Source organism: Chinchilla lanigera, unplaced genomic scaffold, assembly GCF_000276665.1.
Source record: "Chinchilla lanigera isolate Chin_1 unplaced genomic scaffold, ChiLan1.0 scaffold00039, whole genome shotgun sequence".
NCBI lineage: Eukaryota > Metazoa > Chordata > Mammalia > Rodentia > Chinchillidae > Chinchilla > Chinchilla lanigera.
In genome coordinates, this window is record NW_004955440.1 from 6,603,567 (window position 1) to 6,624,727 (window position 21,161).

The window sequence follows — 21,161 nt, forward strand, 5'->3', positions numbered from 1 at the left end:
TTTTAGTCTCCATTGTGTTGATTTCTGCTCTGAGCTTTATAATTTCCTGCCTTCTTTGGGCTCTGGGTTTGGCTTGCTCTTCTTTTTCTAGGAACTTGAGGTGCAACATAAGATTGTTTATTTGTGCTTGTTCTGTTTTCCTGAGGTGGGAGTTCACCACTATAAATTTTCTTCTGAGAACTGCTTTCCTTGCATCCCACAGGTTCCTGTAGGTTGTATCTCCATTTTCATTTGTTTCTAAATAGTGTTTAATCTCTACTTTGATTTCATCTGTGACCCATTGGTTGTTCAGGAGGATGTTATTTGATTTCCAACTGTTTATCAAGTTTTTGTGCTTTCTTTTGTCATCAATTTCCAATTACATTGCACTATGATCTGATAGCATACATGGGATAATGTCAATTCCTTTGCACTTAGTTAAACATGTTCTATGTACTAGTATATGGTCTATTTTAGAGAATGTCCCATGTGCAGCTGAGAAGAATGTGTATTCTGATACTGATGGGTGGAACACTCCGTAAAGGTCTACTAAGTCCATATGTTCACACGTTTGGTTAAGTTTTGCTATTTCTTTCCCAATTTTTTGTCTAATTGATCTATCTCATTGTGACGGTCATGTGTTAAAGTTCCCTGTTATGATTGTGTTGCTACTTATATCATTTTTTTGTTAAAAGTTGTCTTATATAGGTGGGTGCTCCTCTATTTGGTGCATAGATGTTTAGGATTGTTATCTCTTCCTCTTGAAGCTCCCCCTTCACAAGTATGTAGTGACCTTCTTTATCTCTTTTGATTATTCTTGGTTTGAAGTTCACCTTGCTTGCAAAGAGAATAGCTATACCCGCTTTTTTCTGGCTTCCTGTCAGATGGAATATTGTTTTCCATCCTTTAATTTTCAGTCTTTGAGTTTCTGTTTGAGTTAAATGTGTTTCTTGTATAGAGCACATAGTTGGGTTTTGTTTCCTAATTCACACTGCAAGTCTACTTCTTTTGGTGGGAGCAATGAGACCATTTACATTGATGGTTATAACTGATATGTACTGGCTTATCTTTTTCATGTTATTTTCCTGCTATTGGATCCTCCTTTTTCCCTCTGTTTAATTACTTGCTTTGCTTGTTCATTCATTTCTGTCCTTGTTCTTGAAGTTGTGGTCTGTTTTATCTCCTTTAATATATCTTTTAGTACCCTTTGTAGGATTGATTTGGCTCTCATGTATTTCTTCAGTTGTTCTTTATCATGAAAATATTTTATTTCTCCAATAAATTTGAAAGATAGCCTTGTGAGGTACATCAGTCTGGGTTGGAAGTTGTTTTCTTTCAGTACCTGAAGTACTTCACTCCAAGCTCTTCTTGCCTTGATGGTTTGTATTGAGAAATCTGCTGTGATTCTGACAGGCTTTGCTTTATAGGTGATCTGTTTCTTTTCACTAACAGTTTTTAATATTCTGAGCTTTTGTTGAGTTTCTGGGATCTTGATCACTATATGTCTGGGTGTATATTTATTTTGGTTACCATTAACTGGAGTTCTATATGCTTCATTTATCTGGATGTCCAATTCTCTTACCATGCCTGGGGGATTTTCTGTTATTATTTCTGCAAATAGTCTTTTTATGTCATTTGTGTTGGCACCTGCTGTCTCATAAATACCTACTAATTTGACATTGTTTCTCCTTGCTTTGTCTTGCACTTGTTGAATTGTTATTTCCTGGACCTTGTTGTTTTTAAGAGATCTCTCCTTTCACATTCATTGGTGGCTATGCTGTCTTCAAGGTCTGAAGGTCTATCTTCAGCTTCATTCAGGCAGATATGCAAGCTTTCAATGGAGTTTTTATGTTCCTGGATATGTGTTTGCATCTGTTTCATACCTTCTAGTTTTTTTCTATATTATTCCCTGAAGGTTTCATTGAGTTGTCTATGCTCTTCTATTTTCTTGTCTATGTCATCTTTGTATATGTTGAACATTTCTTTCATTATTGTTCTCATTTCTTTTCTCACCTGAGACCTTTTTTCTGATCTGATGTTTTCTATGGCCTGATGGAGTTGTTTCTTTACTTCAGTTGCTATCATTTCAGAAAGGATACAGGAAGAAGTAAGAAGGAGGATAAGCAACAGGAGGAAGAAAAAATGGGCAGAGGATAAAAGGAAAATATAAATCAATGTCCCTCATCAAATTAGATGCAAAAAAATCCTCAAAAAATATCTGCAAATCAAGTTCAACAGTGAGTTAAAATGATACATACTGTAATCAAGTTGATTTCATTCCAACAATTCAATGATGGTTAGACATGGACAAACCAATGAATGTAATCACTCCATAAATAGAGTCAAGGATAAAAATCACATGAATGTCTCCATAGGCAGAGAAAAGCCTTTGACAAAATTCAGCATCCCTGCATGGTAAAAGTCCTTAAAATTTATGTATGGAAAGATTATACTTGATAATAATAAATACAGTCTATGGCAAACCCATATGCCAATAATGAGCCCACTGAGAAAAGCAATCAGGAGAGCAATCCCATTTAAATAGCCTCAAAAAGTATGTAGTTATAAACCTACTCAATGAGATAAAAGATCTTTAAAATGAAAATTACACAACACTGAAGAATGGAAATATAATAGCGCTGTGTAGCAAAAACAAAACAAAGAACAATTAGCAGAGTGAAAAGACAGTCTACAGAATGGGAGAACACTTTTGTTATTCATCTGACACAAAATGAATATCCAGAATATATGAAGACCATAAAAACCTAACAAATGAATAATCTAATCTAATAAAAATTAGTAAATGATCTGAATAGATATTTTCCAAAGAAGAAATATAAATGACCAATGAAATGCTTAATATCAGTATTTTAGCCATCAGAAAAATGCTTTGAAATTCCAAGCCATCTCAATCAGAATGGATATCATGAAAGAGAAAACCAAAATAAGGTTTTGGTAAGGATATGGAGAAGAAAGAGTAGTTATCTTGTCTGGAGGGAAGATAAATTAGTACAGCCACTATGGAAAACAATATGAAGGTCCTCAGAGATCTAAAATTAGAATTACCATATGATTCAGTTATCCAACTCCTGGGTTTATATCCAATGAAAGTAGAGTCAGCATAGAAAGAAGAAACGGCAATACCCAGGCTGTTGGTGGCACAGTTTACAATAGCTAAGATACAGAATGAACCTAAGTGCTTGCCAACTGATGAACACATATATATGACCTATTACTCAGGCAGAAGGAATGAAATTATGCCATTTTCAGGGTAATGGCTGGAAAAGAAGGATATCCTATTCAATGAATCAGATAAGCATCACATTGTTCTTTACATACATGGAAAAAGTTGAAAGTACCATAAAAGAGGGAATACTAGGGAATGGCAAGGAGGAAAGGAAGACAGAAAAGGCTAGAAGGGAAGATGGACATAATCAAGGTACAATACATGCATATATATAAATGTCACTGTACAACTTATATATGTTATTAACTTGTACAACTAATATATATTGATATAAAAGTGAGTCCCTTAGTAGCATTCAATTTACAAGGGCAAGCAAAAACAAGACATAGTTTCAGTTATTAATATTTTCTCTAAGAAATTGATTATTCCTGTTGCTCAAGAATTGGGTAAGAATTTCAATAGTAATGCTGAGAGGTTTTCTGTTCTATTCAAGCACATTTTGTCGGTTCTGTTTCTCATATCAAGGAAAGTATTTCAAGCAAAGGTGAAAATTGAAGATTTCCATTCCTTGGGTTCCCGAGTTTCACAGAAAGTGTCTTGGGGAGTCTGGCAAACCATTCCTCAAAGGCTTAAGCATGTTAGCCTTCCTTCCACATGCAGAGCAATGACAAGCAGACATAGAACACTGTGCATGAGTATCCACCAGGTATGGACCTCACAAGCTGCACTACACAGCAGGTAGAAAATCAAAGTGCTTTTATTGGATCCAGTCCAAACTCTCAGAATGTAAAATAGGATGGAAGAGGACTCAGCCAATTTTATCAGTGACCCACGAACATTTCTCCAAACAGATCCAGACTGGTGGCAACCAAAAACTCACTGGTCTGTGAGACTTCAAATACCAATGCTATAGGACCCACACCAAAGTTCCTTTATTAAAAGGATGCAAGAGACAGAGACACAGGATTATTATAATTGGCCTTGAAAGGAATCAAACAATAGCAAAAGTCAAATTAAAAGCTCTAATACCCAAAGAACTAATTTAGAAAGAAATGCTTTCTCCTGCTAATCTAAATTTTCCAAGGAAAAGACAAGGAGAAATTTTTACCATCTTCTCTCAACTAGACTATGAAGACAGAAACCGGGGAGAATTACTGGTAAAAATTCTGACCTTTGCTGTGTATCAGGTATCCTGAGACCTCAGTTACAACATCTGGAACAAGCAGTCTATTGTGTCTATTTCATCAATCCTGTTTGTCAGAATTGTAAGAGGTAAAAAATCTTCCCTCTGCCTTCTTAGATTCTGTAACCGGCCTGTGTGTCTGACAAAAGACAGCAGTGGAGGAACACAGAAATGATATTTTGTATGCAAACATTTATGAGAATGTCAAAAAAGTAAAAACCTTGAAAAAGTGGATTATGTAGAAGTTTTATAAACATCTTTTTAATAACAACAAGGGTTACCAGGATAATACATAGTAAGTACGAGTTCATGAGATTTGTTATATAGAATTATCACATCGCTATCTCTGGCCTTATTGGTACAGGACAACTTGGTATATTGACCTAAGATAACAACTCTGCTTTAAGGAAATAAGAGAATAGTTTATTATAAGTCAAATATGAGTGGCCATGCTGGGGAACATGAACTCAAGTTACTCTATCCACACAACAAAAATGCCATAAATCAACAGTTTTGATAAAATATATTGTTAGAGTCGTTACATAACCAGGGTACAGCTGAATGGGAAAATGTTTCCTATAGATTTCAGCTACTCTTTTATAGCATCTTCAGCTTTAAGTTCAGTGGCAGCTTGAGATCTGCTAAATTTAGGGATGACATTTGGAGATGTTTACCTAACAGTCACAGCAATATTAGATCACATACAAAAGTTAAAGACCACAAAAGGGCCCAATATAGCCTAAGATAATTTTGTCTCTTGACCTACAATATTTCTCCTCTCCATCGTCACGATGTACTTGACGAAGGTCAGTCTGCTAGGTCTTAAAAATAGATGTGGCCTATTCAGAGAACTCCAGATTCTGTGCCTTTTATTCACTGCCGCATTCCTCATGACCTCTGAATTTAAGTGGGCTCTTGATAAATGTGGTTCAAGAGTGAAATTACCAGTGATTTAAGTTGCTCAATAACAATTATGTGGCATTTACAAATGAAAATTTATGATACTTTCACAAATGGAAATTTATAACCTGTTTATAAGCAGGAAGAAGGAGCCTGATGTTTTGTCTATGGCCTGCTTACGACAGGGACTTAAGTGACTGCTCTAGCTAAAAAGCAGATTCCTCATTTGGGCCTGCAAGTATCTAACAGGTAACTAAAAACAAGAAGGGGGAGCTGGGGATTTAGCGCAGAGGCAAAAGTGCCTGCCTGGCAAGTGCAAGGTCATGAGTTTGGTTCCCGGTACGGGAGAAAAAACAAAAAATAAAAAAAAAAAAAAAAAATAAAAAGAAGGAAGTTTGACATCTATGTATTTTTTATTTGTTCCCTTTTCTACTTCACACTTGAGATCAGATTCCTGCTCAACTCTGCATATAGACATGCTAGTAGTCATTTAAAGAAGGTTCATCAAACCTGTAATCCTCCCCTCTTCACAGAGGAAGACAAAAGACAAGTGTAATTAAGGTATTTTCTAGATGAGCAGGAACATCGTAATCAATGGAATGTCAATTGCTGGTTTTCCCAAATTTAACTTCCAAACTTTGAAATAGGCCTGAGGATGAGCTCTTGCCTTGCACACATAAGACCCTGGGCTCAATCCCCAGCACCACCAAAAGAAAACCAAAACAAAACAAAACTTTGGAATAACTTGAAGGAACTAATCGTACCATGTTTTTCTGACTTGTCCTCTCTCCAAAGCATTCTCTCCAGCAGTCACCTCGCACTGCAGGAACTGGAACCTTGCAGGAAAATCACCTCCACAAGACACTGCCCCTCTAATCAGGAGCAATAAACCCCTGATGAAAACAGAGGCAGCCTCGCCTATGTAATAGCAATCACCTCATGGTGAGTCCCCAGTTGCCTCCTCCAGTGGCAATGACTCCTCCATGGCATAGAAAAACCAGAGTTTGATCATCCAGATCATGTGTAGACTAATATGGCTTAACTACGCATACCCCTCACCCCTTCCCTGGTTCTTCCCCTGTTTGAACAGGAAGGTCATGTCAGTTCTCCTATAGACAGGTGAGAATCCTGGCCTCTTTGCCTTCCTGAGATATACATGCTGAATAAAATTTCTTTCCTATTTCAGGATTAATTTTCCTATTCATCTCTGGAGCACGTGTCTGGACCTAGTTTCTTGGGACTCCCAGAAATCAGAATTGGTGAAGAGCGACCTAGGGACTCCACTAATGTACTATTTCTCAGTTGTCTTCAGCTCTAAATAATCCTACCCAAAAGTGGTACCTTTGGGGATAGCATATTCAGATCCCAATCCAAATTTTCCTTAAATATTCTAGCATTTGATCCTGTACTGTTGTAAAGGACAGGTTAGCTTACTATCTTATGAATAGGCAGTTAGCATAAGAAAAGACCTGAGATAGAGTCCACCATGTTGATAAGAATTAAAGTAAAAATAGGCAGTGAAATTGAGACTTTGACCTGAAAAGGAGTTTCTGAGGAAAAAAAAAAAGAAAGACCCTTCGTAGCTGTACAAAAGACTCCGAATTACCTATCATCCAATTAACAAACATCTTCTCTTCCTCAGTCTCTATAAACTCTTCTGCTACCACCTGATCAGTGAGGAGAATTTGGGTTTCACTAGAGCTCTTGGCCTCCCTGCTTGTCAACTACACAATAGAGCTTTTATTTTCTGTGAAAACCAAGTGGCACAGAACTGAATTCTGTGCATGTTGGGCAGGGACTCCTTGACTGCTGATATTGTCTTGATGTCAGTCTCACATACCCCACAGGAAAGTTTTATTTCATGAGCCATTGTATTTTAAATTTCAAAATCATTCACTTGTCTCTTTGGAATACATGTTCATTGTAAGTCTCTGTAATCTAAGATAAAAGAGCAGGTCTAAATCATTCAGAAAGTTTTCTGATCTGTGAAAATGCCTCACACTGGAGAAAAGGTGTAAATCATTTTTATGAAATGCGACACCATTTAAAAAGAAGAAAATAAAAGTATATTTTTAATGTATGCTGACTTATTTTATGCAAGTTGTATTACTTTACATTTCTTTCTTGAAAATTAACTGTCTTCTAAGTATAGTGTCATTCCAGGCTTTCTTGAGCTGGTCTCTTGTATTTGCATATAACTGTCATTCTAGTGAAAATGGATTTTGCTTGGCAATTAATCAGTGTCAGAATGCCGTCACTGTAGAAACTAATTCACATGCACACAGTTAACCTACCTTTCTTCATTGAATTCCAGAGGAAATAGATGAAGCATCTGGATTTTTGACATACCTATGTCTCAGTAGCTGAAGTAATAATGGTTTTATTGAAGAGATGTAAAACACCTGGGGTGTTAACATTTAATTGAAGCTTATTTTTTTGTGAAACAACAGAAATGAATTTGTACCTTGTCATAATCTATTTCCCCAAAGAAACAGTTATTCCACAGAAATCAAACAATAAAACTGGTACCTCATTTGATTTTTAACCAACTCATCAGAATACTCATTATCTAAAGAAACGAATGTGATTGTATTAACAATTAAAATAAAAATCAGTAGCATTTTATAATGAGTGCATATTTTACTCATATATGTGTATATGTATATCAAATATATATTTTACTTTTATTCTTTTCAGTATATAAAAACACTTGGCAATATGCAAAGTCAAGTGTGCCTAGGGTAATCATGTTTTATTGAATTTGGAAAAATGAATTGCGTTGTAAAATTTTCCACACAGAAACAAATATAAGCCAACAAAGAACATTTTTGCTCAATGTAGGAAATTTATAGACGGTAGTCTTGTTAAATCCTACCATTTTAGACAATGAAACTTTCACATTTTACATTCAGAAATAAAAAATAACCGAAATTTTAGTTTTATTTTCTATATGCTTTATCATTGACATTAAATAAGAGTTCCTGGACTGTACAATTTAAATTTTTTATTTTTGATCAAAATTTAGGACATGTTTTAAAAAAAATTTAAAGGTAAATATAAAACAAACACTCAAAGTTTTTCTTTGAAATAATAATTAAAGATGGAACCAGTAAGATATAAAAATGATTGAAAAGAAAATTCAAAGGACCCACAGAGATCAGCAATTAGAAGTAATGAAATGAATTTGTAAACAAATGTAAATTTGCCTAACATTCATAGATTAATGATCAATTATGGCTGCAGTAACCCAAATATTTTTATTTCTAACAAAAAGGCTCATTTGTAATACTATCAGTTTCCTACATTTTAGAGTTCTAAACTAGATTGAAGAGACCATGAGTGTCTAAAATAATCTGAAAATATGTCATGGACAAGATACTAGTAATCAAATTTTTTTCAATTTCAATATCTCATATAGTTATTCCTAAGATATACCTCTTAATTTAAGAATTTAGATTAATATTGACTTTCACTGTGATGCAATAAATGCAAGAAATGAAATGAGTAGAACTACGGTGAGTTGCATTTGAAGAATGATCTGTATAAATTGAATACTTTATATTTATACAATATGCCATTAAATGTCGCTATTACCAAATCTCATGCCCACAACACTTACGTACAAACACTTACCACAAACACTTATATGGTTATTTGGTTTTCTTTTGTAATGCTTTTTAAAGTAATGGGACAGAAAATTGTGACTTGGGTACATTAGAGTGAACAATTGAACAGTTAACAAATTGAAAGTAAGCTTTCTTTAACTGGAAAAGTACAGCTCTGTACAAGTTTGTAAACACATTAGCTTGTAAGTTTATAGTGTTGTGTTTATTTAGTGGAGTTTATATGTAGAATGTCCTTATGTGAATTCTCCCCCACCCAACCTCACATAATGTGGTTAATTTGCCTTACCTCCACTTTCAAGGATTATAGCTAAAGCTTTCATCAGATTCTTAATGAGAACCAAAATTGCTAAAAGATTATAATTTTCTACTTCTGAACAAAATTATACTGACCTACTTCTATGCATATTACTCCATTCAATCTTTCTGACTATTTATAGCAGGGAAAATTGCTGAGCTATCAAAAGAATTTCAAGAATTCTGGTGTGACAAGAAGGCTTGTTTAAAAATTACCCCATGAACTCACACTTTGTTACCTGGACACTGATGTATTTAAGGACCCCCACCCACAGCCCAACACACTTATTCCTTATCCCAGAAAAAATAGTATATATAAAAATCGAACTATCAGCCTAGTGTAGTGGCATCTGCCTATAATCCTGGGACTCAGAGAGGCTGAGACAAGAACACTGCAAGTTCAAGCTAGGCCTGGGCAACTTAGTGACTGATTAAGATCTGTCTCAAAATTTACAATAAATAAAAATTAAAAAGGCTGGGGATGTAGCTCATTGTGAAGGCCATGAGTCCATCACCCGTACCAAAAACAAATTAACAAACAGACAAACAACAAAATACCCAAACAAATAAAATAATAAGCTCCGCCCATGACTGATGGAGTTTCTCCCCAGCAAGAGGAGCAACAAAACATTGTTACCTTTACCTAGTCTGCCTGGAACTTCAGTAGTAGGATAATTTGCCAATTACTGTTATGGAAAGAAGTGGGATGATGGATTCCCCATTCTGGAACGTAGGCATAACTTATGTATTTTGTAGAATACCCTGCTGTAAGGCATGTTTGGTTATATTAAGTATCTGAAAAAGTATTAGTCAGCTTTTCATTGTTGTGACAAAATACTTGAGAAAAATCAATGAATCTTTCAACACCAGAGCCTATCAAAGATGTTTTAGATCCAAACAATAGGGTCTGTATAGTCAATTCTTTCAGAATTTTGGCTAACAAGTACATCAGTAAAGTCTATTCATGTTCCTCAATCCAGGCCTTAAAATGGTCTGAAATTTTTATACTAGATATAGGAAAACAGGGTTAGTGATACAAAAGGGAAATAAATTTATGAAAGGTGGTGATCATAAAGAAATCAAACTCATCCTGTAATCATCACAATGATGTATATATTCTCTGATTTTGATGATTTTTATGAGCTTGCTGAAAAAGAGATTCTGTAAACTTTAAAGGTTGAGAAATATAGATGCTTCTATGGTGAACTTGGGAGACAGAAGCAGAAGTTAAACACCAACCAGGGCTCTGGTCCTTTTGGGAGAAGGAAAACTATATGGCATGAGGACTTAGCAACTGGGGTGAACTTAGAATGATGTTACAGTTGGTTTCCAAATATATCCCTGCATCAGCAATAGTACTGAGCACGGGTAGGGAAACACTGCCTTGAAAACCAAAGAGCACTTGTACTTGAGCCCTGAGAGCCTACTGCCTCCAGTATGATGCCGTCATATCATGAACAGAACACAGAGTGATGAGTCATGTTTCTGTCAACACTTGGAAATTAACACAGGTGATCTAAGGCATTAAAAGGCATTTGCCAAATGCCTGAGATGAGCAACATTTGTGAAAACAGCAGATACAGAAAAACAGTTGCAACATAAGGGCCCAATTATAGAATAGCAAACTTATAGATATTCTACACCAAAAGTTAAAAATCAATTAATGGCCTATGGCTGTGTTCCTGCTGCCTGACACATAGCTAGCCTGCTAAATTCAGTCAGCCTTCACTGTCTGCTTCCAGCTGTTTTTCTTTGATAATGAGGTGCATCAACTTATTTATGTCCAGCTCGAGTTTTCCCTAGTTAGAGAAATATATACTGCTTCCAACTTGCTTCCAGGACTTCATGTCTAGGACAGACTGGCCCAGTCAAGGATCCATTTAACTCTACTTGTTCTGCTCACACCCCTGCCCCTCCTTCCCAGAATGTTCCTTCCTTGTGATAAACAATTCCTTTAAGTAAATCTTATATGTTGCTTGACAACATATGACTCAATGCATGCAACCAATCATGTAATATCCTGCCATCACCTTATACTTCCTGCTTGCAAACTGTATTTAAACTGATCTCTAAGCTGATTCATGGCTGATGATTTGGCACTGGTTCCCATCAGCCTAGTAGTATAATAAAAGTTACCTTCTGACTCCTCAGTGCAAAGAGTCTTCCATTTGGTTTGCTATCAGCTTTTCTGTAACAGCAATTTGAAAAGATACACAGTGAATTCTGTAAGGTCACTTGGAGCAGCCCCAGAACAGTGGTGAGAGCTAGTGTCTGGGCTACATGCACCAGGGTATCAGGAACTCAAACCAAAGAAGTCAGGAATTATCTGAATTGTCCATCCAGAAGTGTTTCTAGCTACTGATACAAAGAAAAAGCTTATTACAGTAAAAATGGCTTAATCTATTCTACACCATCTAAAATGAACACTTTCACTTTGTGGCACTATCTTAGCTACCTTTCCAAATTAGCACACCACCCTCTTCAGACTTTAGACTTGAAGGGCTCTAATTTGAACTGTGAGTACCCTCTCACACTGGGCCTTACACTATGTTCACTTACCCCAGGGCTCTATTCATCTCCATGACTCACATTGTCCTTTGGTACAAATCACTTCTCACTTGTCACTATGCCCCTTTTTAACATAGTTTTCTATTCCTGTAAGAGAGATATTATAGATAAACCCACTGTGGAATAAGAAACAGAATCCCAGAGACAAAATGGATGAGGATATGATTTTATCCCAAGCTGTGAGAATGCAGAGCTTTGTCCACAAACAAGAAAGATGCTGCATCTCTAACAGATGAAACATGAGCTCAACTAATGAGGATTAATGTTAGTAAGAGGCTGGGGATATAACTCAGTGGTGAAAACACCTCCCTGAATAGCAGAAGGTCCTGAGTTCGATTCCTGTACAAAGAAAATGTTAGTAAGTCTACTACAGTTGCTTTCACAAGTGCATAGCATTTCATCATATGGATATGCTGTATTTTTTCAAGTTCCTTATTGTTGTATATGTAAACTGTCTTCTTTTAAAATAAAATAATCATAAGCAATGTTTCAAAGGAATCTTTGTATACCTGAGTATCTGGAAATATATTTATAGCCTGTACATTCAGACTTAGAGCAGGTGAGTCAAGCACTTTAAATTTTGATATCTCTCACTAAGTTACATTTCCAACAAACTACATTTTTAACATTTGTTTCCCAAAAGTGGCTCACCAATATTTGTTTTTCTCTATGCTCTTGTTTTTGTATTTTATTTTATTTAAAAAGTTTAGAATTTACTACTCAGAACTCACAGTCATCTTTTTTTCAAAATCAAAATTAATTTACCATACTTGTCTAAATACCCAAATTATGCTGTCTACCTTCCTATTTTCTGTGAAAAACTATCATAATAACTTTGTTTAAGATATATGTTTCCAAAAAGGAGTCTGTATATTTACTTATGTTTTAACAATGCTGCTAATGTCTTGGCCATTTGATGTTTAAATTTCTACCTGATTGTAAATGTTCTAATAAAACATATGAAACAATAGCTATTCAGACCACTAAATGTTATGTACCATTTACTCTAAACTGTCTCAAGCAATGACACTCTTTCAATGTTTATTTAACTGCTAGAAATGTACTTTCTGACTTACCATTATTCCACAAAATACTTACATACAAAATAAAGAATTTCTGGGGATATAGCTCAGAGGCACAGCGCTTGCCTGGCAATCAAGAGGTTCTGAGTTCAATTGAAGTCCTGGCCCCCTCACCCTAAAAGAAAGAATTTCAGCAATGTATATTGCCCTGAAATGTAAAAGATCACTCAAAATGCATATATTTTAAAGACATGATATCCAAATAATGTTGGTGCATTCTAGCCCATCAAGGGAAGTGGTAGGACAATCATTATAATCCCTTCATGAGGACTATATAATCAAACTACACAATTAAAGAAAGTGTTAAACATTTATGTAAGTACTGAAAACATTCCAAAAGCAGTTATGACTCAAGATTACAATTAACATTTCTAAATGGAATCGAGTACCTAGAAGATGTTAACTTGTATAAATAAAATTTGAAACGTAAGTACAATAATCGTAATTGTTACCACCTCTCCAGTAAAACTTTTTAAAACATACTTGAAGAGATTTGCCAACTTAAATTGTCCAATTATTTGGAAAGCCTAGCTAAGTACCTCATACAAAGAATATGTAAAAAAATTGAGTTCAGGCCATCGTATATTACATATTTGATTGCTTCTCTAACTTCTGCATAGATAAGTGAGGAACATGTATATTAGCCTTTTGGCTAAGATCAACTGTTTTACATAATATAAAGTTATAACAAGACCAAGGTATCATTGGGTTTGGTGTTTGGTGAAAACTTTTCCTTATAGTGACTTATTATTGCACCTTCCCATAGTAGAACTGGGCAAGACAGTGTATTTCACCATCTTGTACTGATACAAATATCAGTAATGACTAGAGCCCACATGACTTAATCACATCCTCAAAGCCCTCACCTTTCATTATCATCATAGTGGGTATTCAATTACAACACAGTGAATTATGGAAGTACCTCATTATTATATATATATAGAGATAGATAGATAGATATATAATCAGTCAGGAAACACATATTTTATATTTTTGACAATGATTTCTAATGTTTTTATTTTAAAGAGAGAAAAAATAAAAATTATGAATTTCAAAATAAAATATTTTAAAGACATAATATCCACATAGTGTTTGAGGACTTTAGCCCATCAAAGAGGGCAGCATGGTTACTATAATCCATTTTTGCGGTCAGTATACCCTAACATCATCACTAAAGGCTTATAAACTGATATACATATAACACATATATATAAAACTTTAGATTGATAGCATGATGTTTGTTTATCAAAGCAAATTTTCTCAGATGAAGTAATAGAAATTCAAATGATTCATACCACAACCCAAAATATTTGTAAAAAATAATTCCAGTACTGTAGTATAATAAAAAGTAATAAAGAAAATATACAGAAAAATAAACACATTAACCTGCACGGGATGTTAAAAATCTTTGTGGCTAGCATGAGGGAGACAAGAGAAAGAACAGTCATCATGTAGGAGGACACTGACTGTCACTAAAGGAATCACTGCTATCTATTGGTTCAGTGAGATTTCTTTCCATGCAGTTTTAACAAGGAAACTGTTCAGTTACACTTGGTTTTGCCTTTTTTTTTTTTTTGAGGATTTCACAGAAATATACCTTTGCAGTTTCCTTAAACAGTTTCATTGCTCCCACTGCTACAGACTTATTTGGATGGTGCTTTTAAACAAAATTTTGCACTGTTTTCTGTATTTTACATATCTCTTAATCTGATTTGAAGTGAAGGATTCCTCCATCTTTTTCTCCTCCTCTTCCTCTGCAGGTGAGATCTGCATGACCTAATACTATTGAGAAATGATCATCCATAATCCTTCAGCAAGACAGAGTGAGAGACAGAGACAGAGAGGGAGTGCCATTGACTCAGTTATGATCATGTGACTTTGAGGATCATACAATAATACTTTTATTGCAATATATCTTCTATTTCCATTTTTATAGTTACAATTTGTTAGAAATGTTTGCTTATCTTGCAGAACACTTACAGAAAAAATTACTTGCAATCCAAGGTTTTACTGTGTTTTAAGTGACATTTAAATGTGGTAATATTTAAAATTCAGAATGGATCTTTAGGACATACTTGATGCTTATTATCAATCAGATCTGTCTAACTGAAAGGAGCACATAATTTTTTTTTCCTGAAAGACAATATTTCATGAAACTGAGTGCAGAGAAAGACTTGTAAAATTCCTTGCAATGCCCCCTTGAATATATTCATATCTACTGTGTGTTACAGATATAATTCAGTACAGAGGTAACATATGGAAGAAAACATGTCTCCCGTCTTCTCTTTGTCCTCAGTCTTACTACCATCATCTTGTTTCAGTCACTGATTACTTGTTCTAAGCCTGTTCATGAGGCTTCTCTCTTTTTAGAGAACTACAAATGGGTTGGATTTGATAGTAAATCCACTTTATGTTCAGTGAAGGATAATCCAGATCAGTAGGTAAAAACATAAGTTTTTATCTGAACCATGTTGTAAAAGAACCCCTTTTATATGTTTAAAAGTTTACATGCCACATTACAATATATCTAAAACATTATCATGCCTCAATTTATGCATTGGTTTTCTCACAGATTCATTTGATAAACTGCATACATTTCATTTTCCTGACATGTATTATTTTGATAATTCTCACACAAATCAATGTGTGGGTTTTTCCCCAAACGTATGGACCTAACAACCCTATGGGAATTCATTTTAAAAATTAAAATAAATAAATAAATAAATAAAATTTTCAATTGTAACTTGACTAATTCACTGTTATATTCAATTAATTTGGAAATATTGGACGATGTACGGTATATGCAAACACTTGTCCTATTATACATAATAGGAAACTGCTATTATGAAGAATTTTGAATATGTTGAGGAAAATGTAAATCCTTAGAATATCTGGTCCCTGAAAGCTTACAACTTATCTGAAGCAGTACCATAGATATAAAAGTAAAATTTAAGGGAGTGTACAATTTTTCATTTGGTAAGAAATATAGACAACGTACTATTGAAATTCAAAGAAAAAGAGAACACTTAGTATTTTGGTGCTGAAAATCCATCTGATTTACTCTCATCTTCAACAGAATCCTCTACCTTTATCTATTTTATTTGTTTATGCTCCTGGCTAAGATTTCATCTAAAGAAAGTGTTCAACAGAAAAAATAAGTTTGGAAATCACAGTTGTCATAATGAAGTGGACCAGTGGCGAAGATACTTAAAACAGTGTTGGATGAGCTTATGTAGATGCATGCGCTCATTTTTAGGATGTATTATGTAATGCCTTGGAAGAATATTGATTCACTTTTTTTAACCTGCCAACCCGCCATAGACTTCAAAGTGAACATAAATGCCTTTTCAAATACTTTTACCACTTGCCATTACGTAGGGAAGAAAATCCAGCTTTTTAGAAAAGAATATTCCCAATTTTGGTTGCAAATCTCCTTTCTCCATTCTAATTCCCTTAACTGCAGCTTACTACTTTGTACTATAGACACAGAACAATTTGAGACATCTATTATTAATTTTTATTTTACAAATGAGAAACCTAAGGTTCAGTATGGCCAATCATCAGTAAACAACAGGCTGTCACATAAAAAGTTCTTCTGCTTCTAAATACTTCTTTTCTTAATGTTGCGTTATTTCACAATCCATGCTACAAGAGCAGGATTAAAATCATAACCCTGCTTAATACATGTTTGACAAATGAGTGAATAAGCAAGAAAATGAATATAAAACGGGTAAAATAAAATCCTGCCTATAAACTTCCGTCTTCATGATGGAGGATATTGTATAAAACTGTCCAAGAATTTCTTACTTTCTCTGGCTCTGCCTCTCCCTCTCTCTGTGTTTCTCTCTATTTATAATATGCATGTATAATATATGCAATCACATATATTATTAGTAATACATATATGTATACAGTTTTCCATGTTCTAAAAACTACTTGGTTATTTATTTCAGAAGTAAATCTTCAACTCTGATAGCAACATTTCAGGAATCTATTAATTCCTTTGATATCATGACAGTGTCACAGTTTTCTGGAATGTTCCACAACTGGTTTGCGGGCAGATGTGGACAGAAAGTGAAGAAAGAATTTGTAATATAATTCATTTTCTCATAAAAACGGCCTGTAGTTTCAATTTTTGTCACTAACTGAGTGCATTTCCTCATTTGGAGGATAAATTGAGGTAGAGGAAAAGCTTTCTTCTAGTTTATATGTTACTTGACTTTAAACAAAAACCAACAGCTGAAGTGCCAATTTCACTTAGTTCATGCATTTGACAATACTTCAAAAGAGAGAAATTTTCATTCAGAGAAGTTATTAGTATTTTTTTTTAAATAACGCTCTTTCAGCTGACTTACTGGAGCTGTAGATAGTATATAACAAGTTCTTTTAATATCCCCATTTCTCAGGTACAGCTTAAGAAATGACGTTTATTTTCTCTGCCAACTCAGGATAACATAAGCCTCTCTAAAGACATGTTTCCTAGTCTCCAAATATGGAGGCAATGTAGCTACTACTAATTTGGGGGCTTTTGCTACTAACTGATGAGGGTGGTTGATTTGAGCTTGTATTTCCTGTCCTCTTTGCTAATCTGACCACAATAAAGGCTTTTTTCTTTTTGTCAAAACACAATTTTATAGCATTGTGTGTGTGTGTGTGTGTGTGTTGTGTGCACAAATGCAATGTTTGCATATTTTATCTTTAATAAATGACTTGTGATTTTGTGTTTCTGCTCTTTATGAAAAGTTAAAAAGTCATTATTTTCTCAATTTAAACCTTTGTTTCTCCATGAAAGGAGAAAAACTAGGGACCTTTCGAAAGAGTTCTGAAAGCAACTGTGATATTTGAAGATAAAAAGCCGAAGGCATTGCCTACATTCTGTCCTATAAATCTTAGGGGCAAATCCTCCAAAGCTTAAATTAGGGAAGCTTAAATTCCTTTATCTTTCAACTTTTAAAACACTGCCCAGAAATTCCTCTTATAACATTGCATTACATTTTCTATACTAAATCACTACTACTTTGTATGCAGACTAGATGCTAATTCCATTCTTTCTGAATCTCACTGTCTCAGTACACGTATATTTCATATCTTCACAGAGGCAGAGCATTTCATAGTAAATGGAAATCTTGGGTGTCATTTATTATATTAGGGTATTGAAATCATCTAGAAAATCCAACACTAAAGGAATATTTATTAACATATCCCATTATCACTTATTATTTATTAACATAACCCATTATCAATCAATACTTTGTTGTATTTTAAATAAATGAGCAAAACTTAAAATTCTAGTTTCTTGGTCTTTTATGGCTGTCATTAAGCACTGCAGAAAGAAATATATGAAAGAAATTATGTATTGGTCTGCAAATCCCAAACACACACTGCAAGTATTTCTCATATCTAATGGATAAATCTCACCGTAGGCCAAATATTAACCTGTTTTCAATATTTATGAAGCAATTGGACAGTGCCCAGGTGTGATGATTCTAAGCTCTTTTTGTACTGCCCAAAGAATTGGTGGGGACACCCATTAAACAGATAAACATGAATTTTATGTAAAGAAAGAAAAGAGTAAATGAAGAAAAGAAAAGTGATGAAGTAAACATAAAGAAAAGAAAAATGAAGAAAAGAGAAGTGATGAAGAAAATAAAAGAGTGAGGGAAAGAGAAGAGAAGGAAGAGATACATCCCACAAGCAGGAAGGCCCTGGGCTTCAGAAAGAGGAGGGCAGCAGAACAGCAAGATTAAAGTTGCTGTGTACTCAGTGGCCACCATCTTCTATCCTCCTAGAGCTAGTCAGCAGGAAGTTGCTCTGCTCAAACATCCCGAGTGTGACTGACAGGTCACGTGCTATGGATCAGCCTTTCTTCTGGCTCAGGTGATATCCCGTATGATGTTTTCAGCCAGCCAGACATGCCCTAATTGCCTGCCTCAGTGTGACTATGACTTTAATCAAAATTGTCATTTTTGGTGGTGGGCTCCATTTTCTTTGGTTTTCCACCTTTCCAAATAAATATTCCTTGTCCCAGCAACTTGTCTTTGAGTTACTGGCCTTTCTGAGTGGCAAGAAAAGTGTATATATATATGTATATATGTCTTTGCTTCTCCCCCATCTTATGTTACATTTGTTTCATTTTTAGTTTTTCAATGTTAGTATCGTTTAACTTTCACTTTAGCTCACTTATTTTCATCATCATAGTTTTCCATTGTATCTCCTGCAGGATTTATCATAAATCTAAACTGATTTAGATAGTGTTTGAAAGTTGGAACAGAAAATACAGCACCTAGATAGTGTGTGTGTGTGTGTGTGTGTGTGTGTGTGTGTGTTAGGTAAGTTGATATACACATCGTTGGGAACGTGGCATATAACTGCGAATGTGGTTCATTTGTTTTTCTTTCTGTGACTGAGAAGCCCAGCTTCCTCTTGGTATGTAACAGATATGTCGTCACTGGAGTCAGAGATAATAAGCATAGACGCAGCTTTAGCGCCTCTCTATGGAGTGCCGACCCCTGCTGGTGATATTCCTTCCCGCTGTGATCTTTCTTGCCTGCCTGACAAGTGGACTTCAAACTCCAGAATCGTACACAGAGGGAGTCTTCCTCTTAGCCCTTAGAAGGACACAATTGCTGGCATATGCTGTCTTATTCTCCAGAAGTTTCTTTCTGCAAAGCCAATTTGATTCACTTTTCCCTTGAAGACAGAACCAGACATATGTGAAATTCCAACAGGACTTTATATCAGACCTAGAAAACATAGTAATCTCTAAACATGATTGAATTTATATTTTGTACTAAATTACAATTTTTTTGAGATGTCAATTTTGAATTTGCAGTTTCATAAGGTCAAAAAGTTAATACTCATAAAGTCACATATTGTCCACCATATTACTTCATTTTTAAATATTCATCTTTTTTGTGACTTAATGTCTCATGAAATCTTATTTTAGCAGCTTCTAAAGGAAACATACAAATAAGTGCTATATACTTCAAATTTTAAAATTATTACTCAGAAAGTCAAATCTGCTATCACAGTAAATCCAAACAATTTTAGAGTATAAAAATATGATTTAACAAGTAGGAAAACTAGAGAAGACTCCACGTTAGATATTATGTCTTTCCATCTGTCGCATCTGTGAGCTTCTTAAACTATAATTTTCAAAATTTGAAACTAGAAAGGAGATGTCTTATTGTAGATTCAAATGTCACTTTCTTCCTCTGCTTCTTGAAGTCGTTCTCATACTATTTCTAGCATAGTAATTTTTTTTTATTTTAAAGAGAATAATAAAAAATTAACACTAGCAAAATACCAACAACATAGACAAAAACAAAACAAAGCAGAAACAATAAAAATGATGCAGGGTTTCAGAACAAAATGACAGGAATTAACAGTGGCTGTTATATTACATATTGTTGTCTTCAACAAAGTAGTTTGGTAATGTTAATATTGACAAACCAACTTTATGTCTTTCTGTTTGTAACTTTGCTATCAAATATACTTGCCACATCAAATTTATAATCACTAGACTAGGTTCTCTTTTTTTATCATTCTGTCACCTCTCCCTCCACCCTACGCTTTCAGATTTTGCAAATATGTCCTCTTCTATAGGAAATATTACCTTCACTCTTGAGGACAGGGATAATGCAGGGATTGTTTATTATTTCACACCTACAATGCCAGAACATTGACATAACCAGCAGCATAAAACAAAATGTTTACTACATTCTTACATCTGGTGGACATCGTTGAAGATAACAGTAGGTAATGTAGCAACCATTGTTAATTCTTATCATTTTGTTTTGAGGTTATGTGTTATTTTGTTGTTTTTGTGTTGTTTTGATTTTGTCTTCATTGTTGTTTTGTTAGTTTTTTAATCTTTAAAATAAAAGATAAAAAATACATTGATTGATTTCTCTTACTATTCAGCCTTTTCTCTGTAATCAGCTGCCATGTCTCTAAAACACTCTTTAATCAAGCTTCACGAGTAGATATCGCACCTTCCTTCCCAATCTGAGACCTGCAACAGGAAATAGCTCAAGCAATTATTTTCCAGTTTTTTCCCCTTGTCACATCCAGTGAAGGGCAGGAGTACCTTAGTGGCCTTGAAATAGTTATTGGAAAAGTGATCATCACTGTTATCAAAAATACCTAAAAGTACCTACGAGGCTTCAGGAAAGAATTGGGTACCTCAACTGCATTGTATAACATGAGCAGCATTTAATAAAGAGGCTATTTGCAAAAGCATAGGTAGGCTTTAGAGAAAATAGGAGGTATAGTAGAATACTCTGGATGAATCACACCGTGAATGTACTTGTGCAGGTGTGGGGAAAGAGAATGAGTCATTG